We start from the raw sequence: 14,580 nt of genomic DNA, 5'->3' as shown, positions 1-14,580 counted from the left end.
ATTTATGGCTCTGTCAGACTTTCAGTGTGAAATGTTTACCAGGAAGCGTCAACAACATTGCAGCAGCCCCATTGATAAGCACATTCCTTCTCCCGATTTGACACGCCTGCGCTCAATACGCCGCGCCCCAGCTTTGTCTTGTCATTTATTTTTGCCTTTTCTCACATTTAAGCCAGCTTTCTCACAGAAAGAGACGCAGATGTTAAGAGATTTTCGATTTCACCTTGCTCAGATGCTCTCGTGTGCCAGCATTTTCAGGCGCGACGTTGTGGAGCAAAGCACCGAGCAGCGCTGCACCTGCAGTGTGTGCACGTGAAGCGAGGAAGAGACCGTCTGTATATTCCTCTGTCTGTGTGCCTGTGTTGGTGTATGTGTTCTTTCTCACAGCGTGAGTTTCACAGTTTGAAATGCAACACCTGCAGATGTGTCTTGTAAACTGCAGTCCCCAGCTTCTCTCTCTTTTTCAGAGGAGATCATTGAAACAAAGCAATTAAAGTAGCTCTCTACATGGGGGCGAAGATGTGATGTGTGGGTGTGCCTGCCTGTGTCTAAGTGTGTGAGTGATTTCCCATTGTTTTTAATGCCAGAATCTTTAACTTAGAACAGCACAGAGATTTACGCCCCAGCAAGGAAGAGGACAGCTCGGCCAATCATAACATTAGCAGTTCTGTCATATTCACGTCTGTTTAAATATGGAGGTCAGAGGTCACTGACAGCCTGTTGACACGAAGCAGATTTATGCAACATGCACACACACTCCTGCAAACACACAAGCAGCCACAGCCCAGCTCTTGGCGCAGCACGTTACAGCAGTGGTTTCTTGTTGCTGCTGATCCTTAGGTCCTTCCAGCTCCAGATACCAGAGCCTGAGTTATGCTCCACTCCGCTCCCTGAACCCTCCTAATTGAGAACGGCTGTGGCTGAGAAAGAGAGAGCGAAACAGAGAGAGCGAACGAGCAGAGCCTTGCGTGAAAGCGAAAGGAAAGTTAGAACAAAAGAACAAAAGCAAATGAAAGGAGCAGCGAGCTAGACCTGTGCAGGCCAACGCTGATAAAGCTGAGGGGTGGCTGCTCGCTCAACAGTTGGCCTCGTGAAAGCCGAACCTACTTCCTCCACTCTGCCCTCTGCCTCCTCCTCTCTGGCTATGGGCCAAACAGAGCCCAGAACAATGTAGCTTTTCAATGTTGTATATGATAGCTGTAAGTAAGAAAAAAAAAACGCTGAGGCAAACGCTGTTCGGGGCAGAGAGAGAAGCAAAACCAGAGGGTTTGGGAAGAGGAGTGGTAAGCTCAGTGACAGCTGCATGCATGTCGTAGTGGGTGACGATCTGTCCGTCTGTCAGAGCAGATATTTCTGTCTGTTTAGTGCTGCCGTGCTGCCTGCCAGAGACACTCCTCATGTCATCGCTGGGTGCCTGCTGTCACTGGCTAAAAAGGAGAGAGGGAGTGGAGTGTGTGCGGGTGTGTGTGTGTGTTCGCATGGGTGTGTGTGAGGGAGGGTGACAGAGAGAAAGTCGAGCAGCTGTCTAGAAAGATCCTGCACTCTGTCAGTGCATCTTGATCCTGCTTTCCCCTGATACTTTCCCAGTAAGACAGTACTTCACAAGTCCACCTTTATGCTGTTAAAGGAACACAATTTGGGGAAATCAGCTTGTTGCACAGTTTGTCTGTCAAGCAATGAAATCATAAACACTGCAGATGCCAGACCACCTTTCCTGTGCTTATATTCAAAGAAAAATTCTGTTGTTTTCTTTTTTGGCTAATTTCTTACTTTTAGCCATATCTACATATACTGCATATACATTAACACATCTGCTGTCTACTGCAGAGAAAATGGACACAAGTGCTCCAGTGCTTCAGCGAGTTTTACAGGTCCGTTGTCCATTGAGCCCTTCAAAACTTGTAAAAGCGGTTATTTGAAAGTCTAAATGAGGATGAACGTGAAAAAGAAATCATCACCTGAGTTATCTATTCCAGCTGTCTTTCTCATTACAGAGCTACATTTTGGTTCAGCCTGCCACCTGCTTTTGTTTACCATGATATGTGGGACAAAGGCAAATGAGTGTGACTCTGCTGGCAGACTGAGGTCGGTGGTTTGATCTTAGAGATGCACCAGTTTGAGCTCATCAGTTCTGATACTTCAACTCGTCTATCGTTACTGATAACTTTATCAGTGTATATATTACTGAGAGGAACTAATTAAGATATAATAAAAGATATAAGGTGCATAAGGTAACGTGAGGTCAACCAGGGGTTGTTGCTCTGGTACTGTATCCTCTATACAAATGAATAAAACTGATAGAGAAAACATTAAATATCACAATGGCATTTAGGATGAATTAGCATTATGTGCGGACTGGAATCTGGTGCAGATTCTCTATTCTGCCATCTGTCCCATATTGCTGCAAAAGAGCAGGCAGTGCCTTTCATGGCAGCTCCACCAACACTGGGTGAATGAGAGGCCTTAAAAGACCACAAGAAGACGCATGAAGCTTTAGAAGGTTTTGTTGTTGGCCCAGTGTAGGAGTTGAATTTTCCTTGGCCACGCTGGAATCTATTGCAAAGCTGTAATGTTTCGCTCTGTTGTAGTCGATACTGTGTATTAGTTTAATCTACAGAAATAAGACCCATGTTTGGAAGTACCAGCATGTGTTGGCTGATAGAAGTATCATCTCAGAAAACTTGTAGCAGCTGTAATGAAAAGACATGGTGGTAGGCGGGAGAGTCTGTCAGTTTTGCGTAGGAGGTACAATTTACATGAAATATTAAATAGAAGTAGCATACTGTTTTAAATTTCCTGGGTCAACTGAATGTAAGTGTGGGTGGTGCAGGGAGACGGTGTAGAGCTGAAATTCAGTGTGTGCGCTCTACTTCCCCCTTAAAAATCAGTTTGAAAAACCCACCTGGCAAGTCTGATCAGTCAACACTAAAGATATTTAAAGTTTTGCAGTTTATGAATTTGCAAGACAAAACAACAAACACAACTGACAGCAGTTTACTAAAATGTGTGACCTCATATTTTTCATTATAACGGCTGCTATGATTTAACATAATGATGAGTTAAGATTAGCACAAACATGTGGATGATTTCCTTTCCTCACTTCCATTACCTGAACAAAGAACTGGTCTCTTGAAAACATCCTGTGTTCCTTTAAACGATGGTTTCTCTTTCTTACTAATATGGTTTATTTTTGCCTTAAATGCAGATCATCGACTGTTTGATTGCAGTCATCTGTTGTTGAGAGCGCTCTTGTCTGATTACAAACACGTGTTTTTCACCAACTGGGATGGCCACTGAGTGAGGTAATGGAATATTATTACAATGTAAGAGCGTTAGTTATGTATTTGACTGCACAGTGGCTTGGTGGTTACCAAGAAGTTGGAGTGTTTGCACCCGCACTGCTGTGGCTGGGACCATTCGGTGTGAAATTTGCACGTTCTCCTGCTCTGGTTCTCAGCTCAGCGGTTTGGGTGAACTGGGGACTCTTTAACTGCAGTGTACTTGTGAATGTGTGCAATTCTGAATGGGACAAGTCGGTTTAAAAGCGGAGAGATAGGTGGCGAGGTACTGAAGGTTTTCTCAACCTCTCTGTGATTATTTTGCGGGATTTCTCAACAAGACAATACTTGTGCCATTCAAATCTAGGAAGTTGAATTCTCCAAATTTAATTCCCAGGCTGGAAAACCCCTGATTTTTGGCAGCGGTATGAGCTTTCAACAGTGACATTGCTTGTAATTTTGTGGCAGCCGTGACAACATGAGTCCTACTGTAGATTCTGTACCATCAGTGTTTGCTTCTTCTGGATCCTGTGGAGTCCTGACAGCCCTGTAACCGCACACCGGTGTTTATGCTCTTTAGGTTAACATGGTTATCTCTGTACGTAACCTGAGCTTTCAACCTACATGGCCACTTGGCATACATGTGTGTGGCACTGCATGCGTGTGTGTGTGTCTGTGTGATCTTGCAGCTGCAGGACCCGTCTCTCTCCAGAAAGAGCTGCAGGGACTTGCCAGTATTTTCATTCCCTCTGGAGGCATTTCCGCACACTAACAAAGCCCGGCCTGCGTGATGAAACGGAGAGGAAGCAGCTTTTGTGAAGGGAGCAGCCGATTTTAGTGCGTGCGTGCGTGTGTGTGTGTGTGTGTGTGTATGCGCACTGCTGACCCCGACTAACAGTTTGTTACATGCAGATTTACTTTTGAGCTTGTAATTCAGGCTGTTCCAGGCTCTTGTTTGCTGACGAGCCAACTGTAGCATGAGAACAAACCTACTCTGAATTCCATTCAGAAGACAAAGTTGCCTCCTATTTGTCTCTAATTAACTGGTACAATACCTACCTTGTTGGATTGGTTAGTATTTTTTTTTACAAGCCTTGTTAACCACTGGCCTTTCACAGTCTTCACTTCCTGTGTAGCCACTGCCAAAAGGAAACGCATGCCATAGCCCAGGTCACAATTCTCCTAGAGTGTCTGGCTCTGGGAAGAGACTGAATTGAACTAATAATAGTAGAAAATGTTCTTCTCCTTTTTACAGTAAAGCAGAACTAACATAAAACATTCCTTGCCCTCATGTCTACAATAAATAAATAGCACTGATTTAAATCAAAGCAATTTTTTGGGTTCAGCGTCTCTTTGCTGCTGGATACACATCTTTAAGTCCATGGTTTCCAGAAATAACTCCTCGATTTTGGCGAGAACTGAGGTGGAAGCTCACACGAAGCATCATTTTTGCTGTCTCACTTGAGGTCATGATACAGCTACCGAAAATTGCAACTGTTTTTTCTTCTTCTTCTTCTTCTTAAATGGGAGCTAAAGCTGAGGCTGACATTTTGTCTACAGAGTCAGCGTCCTGTAGGTTGACGGCCAGGGCCGTGTGACACACGCTCATGCCCATAAACAGGGATTTGGGCCTCTGGAGAAAATAACCTCGATAATTACTGGGAGCACATGGACCTGCCCACAGCGGGGAAGAGGAGGAGGAGGAGGAGCAGTAGAGGGGGTTTGACTGAGAAAGAGAACGAGAGGGAAAGAGAGCCACATCCGCTGGTGCATTCCTGCATGCTGTGTCATACTGGTGCCGAGTTTCCCCTCGGTTTGCACAGAGATTTCCACTAGGCGGGGAGGGTGCAAAGGGCTACTGACGCAACGCTCAGGGCTGCAGACAGTGACATTTAAAGTTTAACAAGGCAACAAGCCACACATTCATAGACTCCCCACGGTAACAAAAGAGACAACAAAACTGTTTAAAGGGTAAACACAGGGGGACTGCTAGACAATTGTGAAAAATTGGAGACATATGGAAGGTGGGATTTACAGTACAGCCTGGTGACCTAACTGTTGATGTGCTCATAGATTTTGACTTGCCTCTCTGGCCCTCTCTCTCTCCCTGCCCTTGTCACGTGGTCTCTCTGGTCTGGCTGAATTGGCATCATTACAGCAGCCAGAGCTGAATGTCTGCGGTTGGCTCGTCGCCTGCCTGCTTGCCTGTCATTCATCTGGTTAAAGAGGTCTTGTTTAACCGCTGCACTGTGCCTGGCTACTACGGGGCCATTCATGCCTGTAACGGCAGAAACAGCCAAGTCCTGTCATCAGCGCTAGCTAGCACATACCAATTTACTCCTGGAAATGACAAGGGCACTTTTGCTTGATAAGCACAGTCTCCCCCCCCCCCCCTCCCCCCAAAGCAACCTCGTAACCCGCTTTGTTTTTCTTTTTTCTTTTTCTTTTTTTAAAGTTTGTATTACAGTTCAGAGAATGAGAAGCTCCTCTCTTAACAGAGCAGACGTCTGTAGACAAACACAGCCGTCACGTCTCGAGTACGTTCTGTCTCTGTTGCATGTACATTGAGTGCGAAGTGAAATAGACTGATCCGTTCCCCAAGGAATCGTACGACAACAGCACAAAACAACACAACAGATCCTTTGTGCTTCCTCCGATGCTGGAAATTTCAAACAGAAGAAATGAAAACACATTTTGTCACTCCGAGAGAGTTTTTTCCCCTCTCTCTCTCTCTCTGTCTCTACTTGTCAGATGCTCTGTGCGCCTTTTGGCTAATGGCAGCTCATCTTGTCACAGATGACCTGTGCCTCACCGAGACTGTCTCCGTCCTCTTCTCAGTCCCAGTGTGACACCCAAAGTGAGGACACGCATGAGAGCCATGACTTCATCCTGCCCTCTCTTCTAACTCTTCTTCTGCCTCCTCCCACTGTCATCTTCCCTTCCCTCTCTTGTACTTTTTCTCTTCCTCACCTACACCTCGCTCTGCAGTCCTAACATCTTTCCCGCTATGATTAGCAATAGTGTTTTTCCCCAGCCTGTGTAATGTCTAGAGCCTCCTGTGTCCTTGGAAAGCAGCCTAATAAGCTCAGACACACACTGCTGTCTCTGCGCTCCACGGTCCTATTCTCCAGTGTCACCCAGCACACACTGAGGTAAACAAAGACAGCCACACACACACGTACACACACTACCCAAGTGTGCTAATAGACCAGCATACCAGCCCGCTGAGGACAGCGTCGACGCTAGCTTGCTAACGTTGACCTTCCGCGTGCCAATCACAACAAATCTGCTCCCTGATTTGAATGTGGGGAGGAGAACAGTGTAAATTGAAAGCAGAAATCCCCCTGGTGTGAGACAAGATGAGCCTCTGCATAAATTATTCAGATGGCAGACTCTTTTGCTGCATGATTCTCGCCTTCTGCTACGTTTAATGGCATCTGTGACGACGCCCGTTGGAGATTAATCCAGATGTAAGGCGCCGTGTTTGCGTGCGCGTGCGATTGCATTTGTATGTGTGTTTCTGTCTCTGTGTGCGCGTGTGGCCTGCTCACCCCTCTTCTCGTGCATCCGCTTGTGTCGTATGATGGGGAAACAAAGCCTCAACAGGGGAATTTATTTCTTCTCCAGAGAGGGTTGTAAATAAACAACTAGTGAATCAATGCCTCCATTTGTTTTTCTCTGATAATTCTGCCTGTGTCGTGAGGCAGTGTGACAGTGATTTGCAAGCCGGCGTCGCTCTCGGCAGCCATATTTCCTTTCGGTTAGAGTGAGAAAACATGCCACACTGGCCTCATGTTTCATTACCAAGGATTAGTAAATAACTGTGCTTTTTCACTCACTGCAGCTCATTTAGCACCATGATAGAGCATTTGTGTGAGTGGGAAATAACACCACCGTTAGACATTGTGCTTTAGAACTACTCAGTCGACTAAAGACACGCAGGCATTAAAATTTCCAGATGGAACCTGACTGGAAATCTCCAAACAGGTAGTCTGGTAAGTGTGGATCACTTATGAAGGATGGCCTTCTCTGACACAAGCACTTGCCAGTGGTTGAATATGAAGTTTCAGGAATCCACTGCAGTTTTTCAATCAAACATGTCAGCGTTATAAAGAAAATTAGAAATGTAGCGATTCTCCAAATCTGTGTTTTAGTTCAGACCTCGATTTTTGAGTGGTGGTTCGGTTTGAACTTTGTGAACATAAATGAACTTAATTTAAATTAACTGAGAAAGCAAAAGTAAATAGAATAAGCACTTCTTTTTCTTTTCTGAGTACAACAAAAATCTTTAAAAAGACTCAAGACCTTGGCCGTTTGCATTGCTGTTTCTGTCTCTCTGGGTCTGTTTCAAAATCGTTACATCCATAATGAAAGTGCACACGAGTGTGTGTGTGTAAGCCGTTTTTGTTGTGAAGGACAATACGTTATTAAAAGTTCCTAAAGTCTCGGCTCACCTTTCTTTATAGCAGTGCAGATATTTATTTTTGGTTTTATTTGGCTGCGTTTCCACGTGTCTGTCTGAGATTTCTGCCCCCAGGCTGAGACAAATAAATAAATAAATAAATAAAAGATGTTGCAAAAGTGACTTTCTCCCAGGCTAGGTAAGATTAAAGGTTGAAAAGAAGATATCTTTATGTATTTAAAGTGACCCATTAAACCGGAGGAGCAAACTGTTATTTTTCATAACCGCAGTTATGTGGTCTTCATTGTTAATAATTATAAGCAGAGCACAGGTTCCTGAAAATATGAGGGGAGTTACTTGTATTAGCTACGCTTCGATGACTAACAGGAGCGGTGAATAATGGTGCGAGCGGAGGGATCCCATTTCTTTAGGAATAAAGGTAACCTCCCAGTGTGTAAACCTTGATTAGGAGCAATCATTCAGCTAATGCTGCTGTTGCTAATGCCAACATGACTGCACATAATGAGCGCTGGTTTAGCATGCTTTCTTTGTGCTCAAGTACCCCTCTCTGTATCCCATATCCAAGTGTGAAATTACAATATCAGATCGTATTTAGTTAATTAAACTCATATGACTAATTTAATTTGACTCAAATATGGGGGGAAGTGAATAAATCATGGAGGCGTATTTAGCTTGTGTGTTAACAGTAATTAAATGTGGGGCAATCTGTAGCCTGCGAAGATAGTTCAAGTCTTCTTTCCGCCTACTGTACGAGTACACATGTGGAAAAAATGGAAGCCAAACAGTTTTGGGAAGCAGTCTAGCAGAATATTAATGAAATGATGTGGGAGTTTCAAACAGAAATAAGTGAGTTAAAGATGCAACCCTGTGTAGAAAGCTAGCACATTAATAGTCGACGAGTGGTCGTCCCATTTGGATCTCTGCATGTCGTAGTTAGAGAAGAGCCAGAAGCAGAAAAGAAATATTCCTCCATGATTAGAGCCTGGAGAGTTCAAAGACAGCTGCTTCTGCAACTAGAGTGGCGCAAAACACTCACTCAAGGAAGACAAGAAATCAAGTTGTATTTGTCATTTAACTATTTTATCTTTCATATTTGGCAGGGATTAGAGATGCACATCCTCTCCAGCTCTGTCAGTCCTTGTTATGTGCTTCCAATCTGTCAGATGCACGACAGGGTGCTTTATTACATCTCGATAAATGATGCCACCTAAGTCTTGTTTTCCTATCACTAAAAAGCAGATTGTGTTTTGTCACGCTCCCTGATGTGCGTTGCATTCTGTTTTGTTTCATTTTAGACCCGCTCTGTGATTGATGAGGATTAGGAAACTGATTTTGCCTGATAGGGAACGCGGGAACGTCCTCATCCACGCTGGTAAGGATCCTGATTTATCACCTATATTTTCACCATAACACTTAAGCATCAGCTCGTGCGGTGATACAGATATACTTCAGCATGATTTTGTGCACAAGATAAGATGGCTGCAGTTTCAATTTTGTCTTTTGTTGTTTCATACCAGCCACTACACACGCAGGAATTTTTTCCTGGACCAGAATGCACTGGTGATCACGTTAGGCAGTAGCTGAGGCATAAGACAGTGTGCTTTTAGGACTGAAATGAAAACAGAAAATATTTTCACTCAGATGAGCAAAAGAACATTGAGACTTTTACATTTTTTGGGATGCAAAAACTCAAATCATCTGTTTTCCTGTGATGCTGAAATTGATACTACACTTTGTCTTATTGTCCAAACCCTTTCAGAGAGCGATACTGGACCACATACACGCCAGAACATACTGAGTTAATTGCCACGAGAGGTTTGTTTTGAATGAAAGCACATGGTTCCGTGATGATTTACATGATAGGGATTGGATTTTGTGGACAATGGCATTTCCTCTTTGCGGGGTACACAGCTGGTGCTTGTCAGGTAACAGGGCAGTCAGTCACAACAGCACAAACAAATTGTGATGCTAAGTCGTTCTTGCGCTTCACTGCATCAGTCTTCTTCCTCTGATGTGGTCAATATAGAAAAAGCCAATTTTAAGGATGTTTATACGACCACAGTCTCGCATGTGTATGTCAGCGGTGATCCCTTTCCGGCTCTGCTTCAAGCTGCCCCTGGGGTGTGAAACCTGAAGAGCAGCGTTAACGCTGTTGAACCAATGGGGAGCTACCATGTATGGCTATTGATCTGTCTCCATCAGTGCCAATATCAATCTCTCATGAGGAGGACAAATGCTAATCCCCATATCCGCATCCTCCAGTCATGCCGGCACAACTTGCTTGCTGCAGGACAAGGTTCCTTTTAATGCAAAAACATGCACAAATACCGTGTTCAATTAGCCTTTGAACAGCATGAATATTATGTATTCAGTTTTCACTTGGACAGCATGAATATTAAGTGTTCATTTAAACCTGCGAAGAAACACTCCATCAGTCGTCATCGCAGTGTCAAATACTTTTGGCTGAAGTGATTTATGATATAGTGAATGAGGAGGAGAGGAAACATCAGACAAAAGGACGTTGCATTGCGGCCCCGATGCATCTGAGTAAAAGGAGACCTTGTCCCTCTGCTTTTGTTGTGAGTGGCTGTGCAAAATGTCGACAGTGTAGTTTGTATACATGCGAAACGGCATCAAAGCGCTGGAAGGTGAATAATTTTTGGTGGCATCTGCACATTCTGCAATATGCTAATGAGCAAAGCTGCAAAAGCCAGATTGCCAGGAGAGAGAAGAGGAGATGGAGGGAGGAAAAAGGAGGGAGGGAGAAGAGTGAAAAAGAGAGAAACAGACGGAGGCTGGTGTAAATTATGGATGCAACCTGCGATTTCCAAGAGGAAAAGAAAGGCAGAGAGAAACCTCAAGTCATGCATATCAGATTACGCATTTACCACATTTTCTTATCATGGTCCGTGAGCAAACTCGTATACAATCTGGCCTCTACGTGTGTGTGTGTGTTTGAGAAAAAGAGTGTGCGTGTGTGTGAGAGAGAGCATTTACACATTCAGCCATGTCGACTTGTGTGTAGCTGTGTTGTGCTGTGAAGCGTACTCTGAACTTGATATGACGTGTGTGTCTAAAGCTGTGTTGACTTTCATCGCGCTATTGTGTTGCGCTGCTTTGTATTCTGTGTCTCTGTGTGCGTCTGCAGTCACATGGCCCCTGATAGTTCACACATATCATTTCAGCATTGAGCGTACACATGGACAACAGTGGCAAATCTATTCTGCGAGTTCTGTTTCAGTTGCTTTACATCAGTCACGTCACACTGGGATATTTATTTGACATTGTTCTACTATACTTGTCTAACCTGGAATGCTGAGCTGCATGTTTTCTTTTGTTAAAAATACCTAACTCGCATTATGTATTTTGCTTGCTTGAGCAGTTCTAAGTTAAGTAAAAGTGAGTGTTCGTGTCCCATCACCACATCCCACCCTCGTGTGCCAGTCCCCTAACAGCCTGTGTGAATAATGGATCCATTCTTGAGTCACGTCTGTGACTGGGGCCTGTACAGTGGTGTGGTTTCCCCACCAGAGGTGGAGGTGGAGGAGACGGGAGGGGCTGATGGTCTGGAAATAGCTCTGCCTGAGCTGGGAGCACCTTAGGTGGGCCTCTGTGCCAGCCTCACCTTCCTTTAACACGCTTGCATGACAAAAGCACAACCCTGATCGAGACTCTGGCACACTTTGTGCACTTTTTTTCCCGGTTAGGTTGAACGGAAATATGGTTTAGCATGTCACCATTCAGCCGTGCTGCCCGAGTGATCCCCTCAAAGATGGCAAGAAATAAAATGCTGCGTTTTCTAAGAATTGGACGAGAGCCCCCTCACACTTAAAGTGAGCTGGGAACTGAAACTATGAAGCTGCCCTGGAATTCGCCTGCATGTAAATGTGTGTTAATGTGTAAAGTAGGTCATTTATTTGGAGCAGGGACAACCGTGTGTGTAGTGTGCTTCTCTGGAGCGATGTCAGAGTGGGGAATTTTGTAAGCAGACACATTGCTGGATTTGGTGAACTAGGGACTTACACAGACTCAAATATATCTATATATATCTATATCTATATAGATATAGATATATATTTTATGCCCAATCCCTGATATATCAGAGGGGAGTGAAAGTGGTGGGGTACTGAAGGTGAAAATGGCTGTGGTCAATCCAGAGACAGCATCAGTAACCACAACGAGAGATAGCAGCCTAAAAATCAGACTAAATCAGATTACCAAACAAACAGCTAAGAGGATTAATTCTGATCTTTTTCTTTCTCTCTCTCTCTCTCTCTCTTTTTCCATCAAACGGACATTAAATCTGCAATCTATAAAATCCCTTCAAATGATTTTCTATTTTACTTTGCGGGCCTCATTTTCCGGTCGCATGTTTGGAGTGAAGCTCTTTCTGCTCCCAATGAACTCTGCCCTTTTGTTCTGCCTTGAGGCCTCTAGAAATTGCTTTACTACACAGGGTATCATATCGGTCTTTAAAAATATCTTCACGAGGCACAACACGAATCTGACCTCCGATCAGATGCTGCACTGCTATCGGTTAAGCCCCATAATGTTATAATAGCTTGTTTCACCCGGCACTCTTGCTGTTAGGAATAAAGCTACGCTGAGAGACGCCTGTGGCTCTGTGGCTGTCACTTCAACACGCAGAGCAGCGTTCACTGGCACAGGCTGACTTAATAGAAAAGATAACGTAATATATGGAAGAGAATAATTACACCTTGTCCCTGGATTTCAGAGATCAAAATAATGCTGCTACATTTCTTAGAAATAATCGTAGGTTTACAGTGAATCATTGTAGTATGTTCTCTGGGGAGAAAAAAAGACTGTAGATTAATTTGGTTAATATTTCATAAAGCTTACAAAGGCAGAGGGCATTTGAGGCTTTTCAGATTATTTGTTCTGAGCCAATATTACACACAACAGTTGAGCTGCTGTGTCGCCGTGCTGCAAAGTCTACAGCTCTCGAGCACAATGCCAAGACGAGGCACTTGCCTTTAGTGTGTTTATCTGTGATAGCGTTGTTTGTGAAATGGGAGCCGTTCAGATGTACTGCTCTGTTTCCTTTTGCTGTGATCCGATTCAAAGGGGCCAGTTCTCGCACGGCATCGTATCGCTCTCCCGAGTGCTGATAACTGCTAACAGATTTGTATTAATATCCTCACCGGTGCTCTTTGATATCAGCTGATTCATTTCGAATCTCCACTCAGCAACTTGCGCACACCTCGGCCAAACACAAAAGTACAATACGCCATTGCATTTGACAGCTTGACAGACTGACAGTCCCACTCTCAATCACTCTCTCCCCCTCCCCGTCGCTCTCTCTGATAGAGCTGTACGTTGTAACCAACAAGACTGTAATCAGCGCAGACCTAATCAAATCATTTCTCCAACAAGCAACCCTGGCTGCCAGGCTTCCACGAAACACATCGCAAATCTAGAGGCAGGCTGCCTGTACAGCAGCGCCTACTGTAACCAGCCGCCGCTACTTGAAATGTCAGGAGAAGTCAGATTATTTTTCCGAAAATGTCACTGACAGCGTAATAGTTCAGCACAAGAGTGTCTCATACTATGTTTGTATCTCATGTCAGCAGGTGTGATATGTGACTCCTGTGTGTGTACCTGAGCGTGCAGTAATAAAGGCCCCTATACACAAATGTGTAAGTAAGCAGAATGCGGATTTTGTTGACTGCATACCAACGTGTGATTGGCAGAGTGTGCACGCCATCGAGTTAGCCATTAAAGTGTGTGTTTTAGATCTGCACAAACAAATGCACATCTCCGATCCTGCTCATTAGCGGCAGCAGGAAAGCTGCCTGGGCACCAGTACAACTTGTGTATCTGTGCTCGCGTGTGTGTGTGTGTGTGTGTGTGTGTGTCTCTGTGGCGTGCGCTCTGTTCAGTCGAGGCTCATTCCAAGATTTGGTTAACCGAGTTGGCTCGCCCAATCACATTGCCACAGAGTGTGCAGTTTCTTCAGCCTCTGTTTCATTTAGTGGCACCCACGCGTTTGTCCTCTTGCCATGAAAGCACAGAGACACTTGTGCTTTTTTTTTTTTTTCTTTTCTAAAATACAATGTAACAGACATATACACATGTGTGCACGCACACACAGCTGAATGAGGGAGTGACAAAGTCAGAGAGAGAGAGAGTGAGAAAGAGGAAAAAATGAGAAAGTACCAATTAAGCTCCTCAGACAATTCTGCCAACAGACATCAGGGGGTGGAGGCGGAGAGTGTTTCTGTGTGTGTGTGTGTGTGTGTGTGTATGTGTGCGTGTGTTTGTGTTTGTGTTGGAGAAAGGGGCAGGGGGTTGTTTGACAAGAGCAGTGGTCTCTAACTTACACAAAATCAGTTTCGTACTTTTCAAGTTTAGAAGCAACTCATTACAGTGAGGTGTCAGTAACCTGCTGTGGAGGCTGGCAATTATCAGAAGCTTGTAGCTTTTCATATTTGTTTGCTTTTTTGAAAATTTTAGTGCATAGAAGTTGGTGTGGAGTTTCGTTCTGTTCACTTTTACAATTTGTATAACTTCCTTTACACCACTTTGTATCTGACAATATCTGAAATAACTGATTCATAGGTGTTTATATATCAAGTTTCTCCAGGATTAAGTGTTGTTCACACTTTGTTCACAAATTTTCTAACTAAATACAGCCAAAGTTTTAGGATATTTGTGAAAAATATCTCTGCAAAGTTATTATTTTCACTTCTTTAATCTCAAGATCACTTTATTTCTAAAAATGCCAAAACGCTATAAAAATAACCATCACAAGACCTTAGAGCCCAAAGTGTACGCTTTGAGATTACTTGTTTTGATTGATGTAAAACTGAAAAAGGCAACAAATCAACAAATAAACGAGTTAAACAGTTAGCAGTTGAT

At 44.0% G+C, this 14,580-nt stretch overlaps 1 protein-coding gene across 6 annotated transcripts in view; it reads left to right on the top strand.

Annotated features, from left to right (window-relative positions):
- zmiz1a (zinc finger, MIZ-type containing 1a) overlaps nt 1-14,580 on the top strand; it is a 96,033-nt gene that overhangs the window by 28,792 nt on the left and 52,661 nt on the right. For 4 of the 6 annotated variants that reach the window (XM_046401178.1, XM_046401175.1, XM_046401173.1 and 1 more), the window contains one exon: nt 8,997-9,073. The exons of 1 other annotated variant lie outside the window; for it this stretch is intronic. The gene's annotated coding sequence lies outside the window, so the exon portion shown is untranslated. Of the gene's footprint in view, nt 1-7,944; nt 9,074-14,580 lie in introns of those variants that run through there. One more of the 6 variants, XM_046401174.1, reaches the window with a different exon arrangement.

This window comes from Scatophagus argus, chromosome 10 (assembly GCF_020382885.2).
Source record: "Scatophagus argus isolate fScaArg1 chromosome 10, fScaArg1.pri, whole genome shotgun sequence".
NCBI classification, from domain to species: Eukaryota; Metazoa; Chordata; class Actinopteri; family Scatophagidae; genus Scatophagus; species Scatophagus argus.
This window is presented reverse-complemented; position numbering and strand designations above follow the sequence as displayed.